Source organism: Protopterus annectens, chromosome 8.part0 (assembly GCF_019279795.1).
Source record: "Protopterus annectens isolate FY-2018-M chromosome 8.part0, PAN1.0, whole genome shotgun sequence".
NCBI lineage: Eukaryota > Metazoa > Chordata > Ceratodontiformes > Protopteridae > Protopterus > Protopterus annectens.
The window spans coordinates 821,554,834-821,563,664 of NC_056741.1; positions in this window are offsets into that span (position 1 = coordinate 821,554,834).

Consider the following 8,831-nt stretch of genomic DNA (forward strand, 5'->3'; position numbering starts at 1 on the left):
AATATGCAGTTAAAACATGAACACCTGCCATATGAGATATTCTGCTCAAGCACCTGTATCTTAAGCTCGGGTATTTTCACTGAAGGACTGTAAGCCCAAATTCTACCAAATAATACTGATACAAAGGTTGAAGGGCAAAATGCAAATCTTACATAAAATGTAATGCAAGAATAAATGCATACACTGTTTCATGGTGAAATGGTTATACATAATTGGGAAAGGTTAATGAAGAAAGAAAACACTCAGTAGTTCCAGAACAGTAATGAGTAATTGATAGTTATAGTTAAAACTGCAGGATTGATTGTATAATTGGAGTTGAGATGACAAAAAAGTGACTGACTAAAGCAAAGTGCTATGAAATGCAAAGAAATTCTGAAATGTGCGGGAGATGCATTGCAATTAGAAAACAAAAAGTTCTTCTTCCTCTTTGGGGATAGTGGGTAACACAACATTAAGAATGGTATGTGCATTTTTTAAAGATCTTACCTCTGTAAAACTTTGACAAAATGTGTGCAAGGTGAACAAAGGCAAGTTGTGTGGGTGCAGGGTCAACAGTAGAATACATATGCAGAAGTAAAAAAAAAAAAAAAAAAACCCTGAGGATATATACCCTGGAAGAAAGAAAGAAAAAGAAGGGAAAAAAGAAAGAAAAAGGTAAGGAGGAAACCTTTAAAGGTCACAAAAGTTAAACTCCAAAACTTCATCATTATTTAGATCTATAAGCACATAAAAAACAACAATGCAGTTTGAAGACAGCTGGATACTAACTCTTATTTAAAAATATATATATCTGCCATATTTTATTGTACCAGATGTACTTTACAAAAGTAAGGGGATCCACTACTTCTCAGTACTAAGCTGTCTGTAGATGGCTCCACTCTACCAACTCCTTGCTACCTCTACAGTTGCTGACCCGAAGAGAGAAAGAAAAGAGCCCAAAAATAAGCAACTGCTAGTGCACAGATAGAGATCATACTGCAGTGATTCCCTGTGGGGAGCATCAGTTGCAGATCACACTACAGCAATTCCCTGTGGGGAACATCAGTCATAGATCACACTGCATGATTCTCTGTGGGGAATATCAGTCATAGATCACACTGCGTGATTCTCTGTGGGGAATATCAGTCACAGATCACACTACAGCGATTCCCTGTGGGGAACATCAGTCACAGATCACACTGCGGCGATTCCCTGTGGGGAACATCGGTCACAGATCACACTGCAGTGATTCCTTGTGGGGAACATCAGTCACAGATCACACTGCAGCGATTCCCTGTGGGGAACATCGGTCACAGATCACACTGCAGTGATTCCTTGTGAGGAACATCAGTCACAGATCACACTGCAGTGATTCCCTGTGGAGAACATCGGTCACAGATCGCACTGCAGCAATTCCTTGTGGGGAACATCAGTCACAGATCACACTGCAGTGATTCTCTCTGGGGAATATCAGCCACAGATCACACTGCAGCTATTCCCTGTGGGGAACATCAGTCACAGATCACACTGCAGTGATTCCCTGTGGGAAATATCAGTCACAGATCACACTGCAGTGATTCCGTGTGGGGAACATCAGTCACAGATCACACTGCAGCGATTCCCTCTGGGGAACATCAGTCACAGATCATACTGCAATGATTTCCTGTGGGGAACATCAGTCACAGATCACATTGCAGTGATTCCCTGTGGGGAACATCAGTCATAGAGCTGCATATCAGGGTATTGAACTCAAGGTAAAACTTGACCCACTCTGCACACAACAAAAAGAAGAGAAGCCAGAATAAGTATCTCGGGTGTTAGCATGACTGCTATAAAGAATGTCAGCTTCTCTTGGCAGATCAGATTAAAAAAAAAAAATCTGTTAAGTTACTCGGAGACTGCCAGCTACAGTCAGGTGTATATTTAAAATGTTGATCGTCACCTCTTTTACATCCTGGTTTCTGCCTACCTAAAGCAGTTACAGAAATTCTCTGCCATTGTATGTCCATTCCTTAGTTGAGAGGCTGCTAAAACTGTTATTTCATAATTTAAAGATTTTGGACAGGTTGTTTTCCTTACATTGCCCCTGTCCTGTAGAACAACCCTGATTCAGGTGAGCAATTTGGTTTGTTGTTTTAGAGCCTCCCTAAAATACCAGCTACTTATGAGCATCTATCTAGGTCTCAGAAGAGCCACTTTATGCGGTTTTAGAATTCTTAAGTTTTAAATGTTTCTGTTATTGTTTTATATTTATTAGATTTAATATTTCTTTGCTAAGAATTCTCTCTATTTGTTTACTAATTTCATATACGTTCATAGGTGTGTACTAAAATGGCCCTGGAGCCTTTACAAGCCTAGCCCATAGGATTACCCTGGCTTTGTGCCACCCGACCTTAGTTCCCAGTGCCTCTGTCAAGTAGAGCCACTGGAGTGATTCCCAGGGTGAATTTTCTATTTCCCATCCACTCATCAAGATTTCTCTTGAGGAGGGCCAGTGAGGTACTCTGTTTGACATGTATAGGAAGTCTATTCCATAGCATGGGCAGTGTCTGGGTTATGAACCTGTCCCTCCAGCACATTCTGTTGATTGTGGTAATGAGGTTGAGGTCTCTGGAGCGTGTGGTGTGGAGGGATTGGGATTTTTTTAGATGTGGCATTTTTAACAGAGCTGGGTCAGACATGGCTTTGTAAGTCAAGCAGAGATCACCTCTAAGTAGGTGATATGAGACAGAATAGTTGGGAGTTTTTTTTGAGTCTGTCCATATAGGGCAAGTGTCTAAGGCCTAGGATCCTCTGTGAGGTAATTTGTGGACTCTCTAGTTGTTGCAGGTGTCTAGTGAGGTACATGCCAAATTGGGCATTGTACTCAATGATTGGCCTAATGAGGGAAGAGCAGAGGGAGACAATGACCTCTTTATTCCTGGATGCAAAACCCTTAGTAATGAGATGTACCACATAGAATGACTTTCTGACCACAGTGGCAATGTGGTGGTCAAAAGAGAGGTTGCTGTCAACATGTGTTCCCAGATCTCTTATAACGCCTTCTGTGCTCAGTGGACTACCATCGATGTGGTAATTCATGGGAACCAGGTTTTTCTCAAAGGGTATGATGACACATTTTCTGGCATTGAGCTTAAGGCCATAGTTCTGAGTCGACTGTCTCAGCGAGGCCTTTCTGTAGGATGTCAACATCACTTGGGGAGTTAATAATAGCTCCCAACTTGCAATCGTCTGCAAACTTTGTCAGCCAGAATCCCTTCATGTTGGCCTAGACCTCAGAGAATTAGATACCAAACAGGACAGAACCCTGTGGGACTCCACTCATGAATGGTTGGCAGTCTGACTTGGAGTCAGCTACTTTAACACTGTGGGTTCTATCTGTGAGCCAGTTTATAACCCACTTAGTGATATAGGGGTTGATGCCTAGCTTAGTGTGTTTTTCTATGATTCCTGAGTGGGGAATGGTAACAAAGGCCTTGGCCAGTTCAAGGTAGGCTGCATGAACCACCTTGCCTTCACCCACAGCTCTGGTGACTGACTCAAAGAAGTCAACCAAGTTGAACAGGCATGATTTACCCTTCACAAAACCAAACTGTTTGGGATGCAGAGTTTGGAGATTCCCTATATCCTTGTTTATAGGTTCATAGGTTTATACTAGGCTATCTGCTCTAAGGCATTTATAAGCCTAGCCCAAGGTTTTGTGGCTTACACCACCCCTTATATGAAAAAATACTGTACCCATTAGTTTGTTGTGCCTCTGTCCAGCAGTGACACAGAGATGATTCCTGGGGTAAACCTACGATCTCCCATCCACAGGTCAAGATTTCTCTTGAACAGAGCCAACGAGGTGCTCTGCCTCACATGGACATCCAGTATTATTGCTCCACAGGTTAAAACAGCACTGTCCAAGGCCAAGAAAACAGCTTCTATGGGACATGACAATATCCCTGGCTGTGTTCTACATGAACTACAGAGTGAACTGACACCTCACCTATGTGCCCTGTTCAATTAAATGATATTAGGTCCATGATGATGCATTCCATAGCCTTGCATATCAGAATTATCAGTCTAATGGGGCGATAGTTCCCAGGATCTGTAATTGCTCCTCCTTTGTGGAGAGGGATGACTGTAGCAGTGCAACATTCGGTAGGGACAAAGCCTGAGGTGAGGCTTTAATTGAACAGGGCACATAGGTGAGGTGTCAGTTCACTCTGTAGTTTATGTAGAACACAGCCAGGGATATTGTCATGTCCCATAGAAGCTGTTTTCTTGTCCTTGGACAGTGCTGTTTTAACCTGTGGAGCAATAATACTGGGTGCCTGGCAATCTACTGGTATTGTGATTGGTCCTTGGGGGGGGGGGGGTGTAAAGTTGGCACTGAATCTGTCGGCCAGTATATTGGCAATATCTGTTGGGTCGGTATAGGAGGTGCCATTGTGCAGTAGCTCAGATCAAATCTGATTATTGCTGTGGAGATTCTTTACATAACTATAGAAGGCCTTGTGGTTGTCTTTACCATCTGCTGCAATTCAGTTTTCATAGTTAGCTTTAGAGATTTGATGAGGGATCTCAACTTTTTGTTGAGGCTGATAAGGGAGTTTTTCCAGTCTTGGGACTTCACCTTATTCTGCATCAGTTTCCTCCTTCTGTTGTAGAGTTTGCTTATAGCAGGGGACCACCAAATTGACTTCCCTTTTTTGGAGGAGAACGTCTTGGTCCTAATGGGTATGGCGAGATCTATGAATTTGTGTATGTGTTTGTACAGCGCATTGGTGTATGGTTCGGTGGTCATGCAACTATTCTCCATTTGCATGGGTGCAGTGAAGTTAGCCACTTCTGTTTTTAGTAGCCCAAAGTTAGCTTTGGAGAAGTTTTTCATGGTAGTTACCTTTACGGGGGGGGGGGGGGGTGGATTTCCAAGGTGATTAGTTTGTGGTCAGATCTAACCAGGGAGGAGTTGATTATTGGTGTAGAGCAAAGGTTGCCCTTGTAAAAAGTTCACTTTCACCAGACTAAAATACAATAATCTTGCTGATGAATACTGCTCAGAAAGGTTCAAATAGCTCACTTAATTTATTTACAAGTACTTTGTTCTTGAAATGGGTGTCACTATTTAAATTGGAGAACTTGTATATAACTGTAGTAAAGTGGTCACCGATAAAGGTGAAAATGTTATTTAGCTTCCTTAATAAACACCTTAACTTCCTTTATGCAGATTTTGCATGGAAATTCTTATGCATAGCATGTTGCACTCTGAAAAGTCTGAAAGCTGTGTTCTCTAGCTCATATTACTACATATTCTGATACAATAAAATAAGCCGGATGTATACATTTTTGAGTGCTCCTAGTAACACAATCTCTGGCTATAAATTCAGCATTTGTTATTAGATGATGGAGTTCGATAACATGGATGCATCCAGGACATTGGCTTTCTTTATTAGCCCCAATCACAACTTGTATTCATAGTAGTCAACTTCCCTTGTTTTGGGTTACATTATCAGCAGCTGCAAAGAAAAGTACTGCCAAGGCACAGAGAACTATATACCTCCCAACAGAGGTGGAATGGCTAATATTAGTCAAATTAATATATAATGCTGAAATTCATACTTCATTAAAATATAATTTTGAAAGTATTATCTGTGAATAGCACAGAGCAAATAGTTGCAGATGAGAACAGATCAAATATTACAGTTAGCCTGTGAATGCATTGTATTATGTGCGGCTTAGAAACTATAAACTCACTTTGTAGACTTTTTTCCCCCTTTATATTGCACAATGTACTTTATCCATATATATTACATATTTACTTCCCTTCTGTATGCATCCTCATCTTTACAGATCCCAATAACACTCATAAAACAAAAGCCAATGCATGTAGCAAATACCCCACTGAAAACCCACCACTACATAGCACTTAGATATTTACACTGGCTAGAACTTCCCCACTTCCTTATGTACTCACACCTGAAGATAGTCCACAGCGTATTTCATTTCACTGAAAAATATGCTGCAAACAGTTCCTGGCTCCTCTCCGTGTCCAAAACAAGCAACTCCGCTAAGGATTCTTTATACTCTCACCAAGTCACTAAGCATTGGGACTCTGTCCTACTGCAAAAAAGCATACAGATAAGATCTTCAGATCACTGCTGAAACAATATCTATGCAAAGTTGACACTGCTACTGCTCAGCTCCTAGCTAGAATGATTTTTTTGGCCACATCTGCTTTTTCTACTTCCCCCTTTTTCTCCATCAGGCCAATAAGATATTTACCTAACCACAAGAATTAACTTTATTTATATAAATTACATCAACCACAGGCTCTAAGTACAAGACTCAATATCTTCTTCTGTCTAAACAGGTCCACCACTATCTCACTGTCCCCCTCTGTCACATTTGCATCACTCTCTTTCTCTCTGTCTCTTTCCTCATCTAACCAAAACTAATACTTCTTATAAACTGTCCAAGTAGCCACAACCATTCTAGCTTTCCTAATTATATTACTTCATAATCTTAAATATAACAATACTTTCATAGTTACTCTACTATTAACATAGGGTCTATATTACTACATTGAAACTTCAGTTCTCCAAATGCCAAAATGTTGACACGTAAACAGCGAAATACAAAAAGTACGAATGGCCACTTCTGCAAATTTTTTCACAGGGAAAAAAAATTGCTTGGCTGTTATCGGGAATTTGCCCTTTTCTCCAATGAAGAGCGATCTCGGAGTTGGTATATTTAGTTAGGTGGGGTATGGGGGACAAAGCCCCCCACTTGATTAGGATTTGAAAGTTTGTTTTGCTGTTGGCCAGTCAAGCAAATTTTTTCCCCTGTGAAAAAATTTGCAGAAGTGGCCGTTCGTACTTTTCGTATTTCGCTGTTTCAGTGTCAACGTTTTGGTATTCAGAGAAATGAAGTTTCGATGTGGTAATATAGACCCACTAACATATTATCCTATATTTCATTAACAAACACCTCACCCTTTCTAATATTTCCTTATTTAAGCTGCCTCTTATGTTCATTATTTTAATTGCTAGAAATCCCAGGTAATACTACAGTATCTTTTGCAATAGTATATCTCTGTCTGCTAAATAGAAGCCTGTAACTATTTTTAATGAATGTTCAACATTGCATTTACCTATGCAAGCTACGTACATGCTCTTATATTAAGTAAGCTATTGTAAAGCTTTTTTTCTCATGTACGTACATTTCCCTATATTTTGTATGCCTTCTGATATCGTGTAACTCTATTTTATGTACATGTCAAAACTGGTGATAAATGTGAAGCTTTACTCCCTAGGTCACCTCTGAAAAAAGGGCTTTATTTCAGTCTTACCAGTGAATAAATAAATAATAAAAATGTTATTTGGATAAAAAGTATGGTAGTGTTGCTCAAGTTTCTTGACTCTGGTTCTTTTTGTTTCTCATCCTAGTTGCTTTCTTCTCTACTGTAGTTAAACGTTAACATAAAGAATGTGAACAAGCAAAAAAAGTCACTTTAGAGAGCAGACCAGTGGTCCTTAAGCTCTTTTCAGATCTGAATCACTCAGTCATTCACTCTTTGTCACATACATTTTTCCATAGTGCTTACACTTTCTTCCTAATTTTCCAATTACTGTTCTGTTTCCCTAGAAGTGAATTGTTCCCTCTGCTTTCACCTTGGTCACAAAGTGATATTTTTTTCTATCACTGTTTATTATTGATAATTTATAGGCAACGTTTTCTTCTGGGTTTTTTCCTTTGACTCCCTGTTCTACCTCAGTTATACATGTTAAAAATAACCTTGCCCCTAACACTAACATGCATCTTAACTTTAAAAAAACCTTCCCATAAAACTACCACTGCATAAGAAAGCTTAGATACTTCTCCATGTGAGTGTGCGCATGCGCGCACACACACACACACACACACACACACACACACACACACACACACACACACACACACACACACACACACACACACACACACACACAGTAAATCTATCCTCTAACCTAACTCTGACCTTAAACACTTTCAATCACTCACACTTAATCTATTCCCTTTTCTAACTCTTAGTCTAATCCTAACCCACACATGCACATCTAGTATACTTCCCACTTACCTTTTTTGACAAAGCAAACATCCAATAAAATGACCATTTCATAAACCAGACATTGGCACAAACAACCCTGCACTTCTGGCTGTCAACCAGAACAATGACTGACCAAACGCACCACACTCCTGACTGTATGAGATAACATGACATCCTCTTACACACTTAGTAGGCATTTTTATAAGCTTTCTCCAATATGACCATTTTTTCCCTACTGGAATGTCCATAATTCTGTTCTTTACAACACTTGTTTAGAACAGTTTCTTGACTTTGATCTAATAACAAACCTAAATTTATGTTTTTTTGCAGACTACAACATTTGCACCAGGCATCCACCTTCTAATATTGACTTTTGATATGGCATCATTTGCATTACTAACCTCAAGTTTGTTTATGATAATATAATTATTACATTAAGACCAAAGAATTAATAGTGGACTTCAGGAGGACTCGGGAGATGCATCAACCATTGGAAATTAAGGGGGTGGCAGTGGAAAGAGTCAAAAATACCAAACTTCCTGGGGGTGCACATCTCAGATGACCTATCCTGGTCGACTCATATTAGCCACACAGTGAAGAAGGCACAATAACATCTGCACTTCCTACAGAAACTGAGGAAGAAAACCCGTCTCAGTCCATCCTCAAAGTCTTCTACGGGGGGGGGGGGGTCCATTGAGAGCATTCTCTCAAATAACATCATAGTATGGTATGGGAACTGCAAAGCATCTGACTGCAAAGCTCTCCGGAGGGTAGTGAG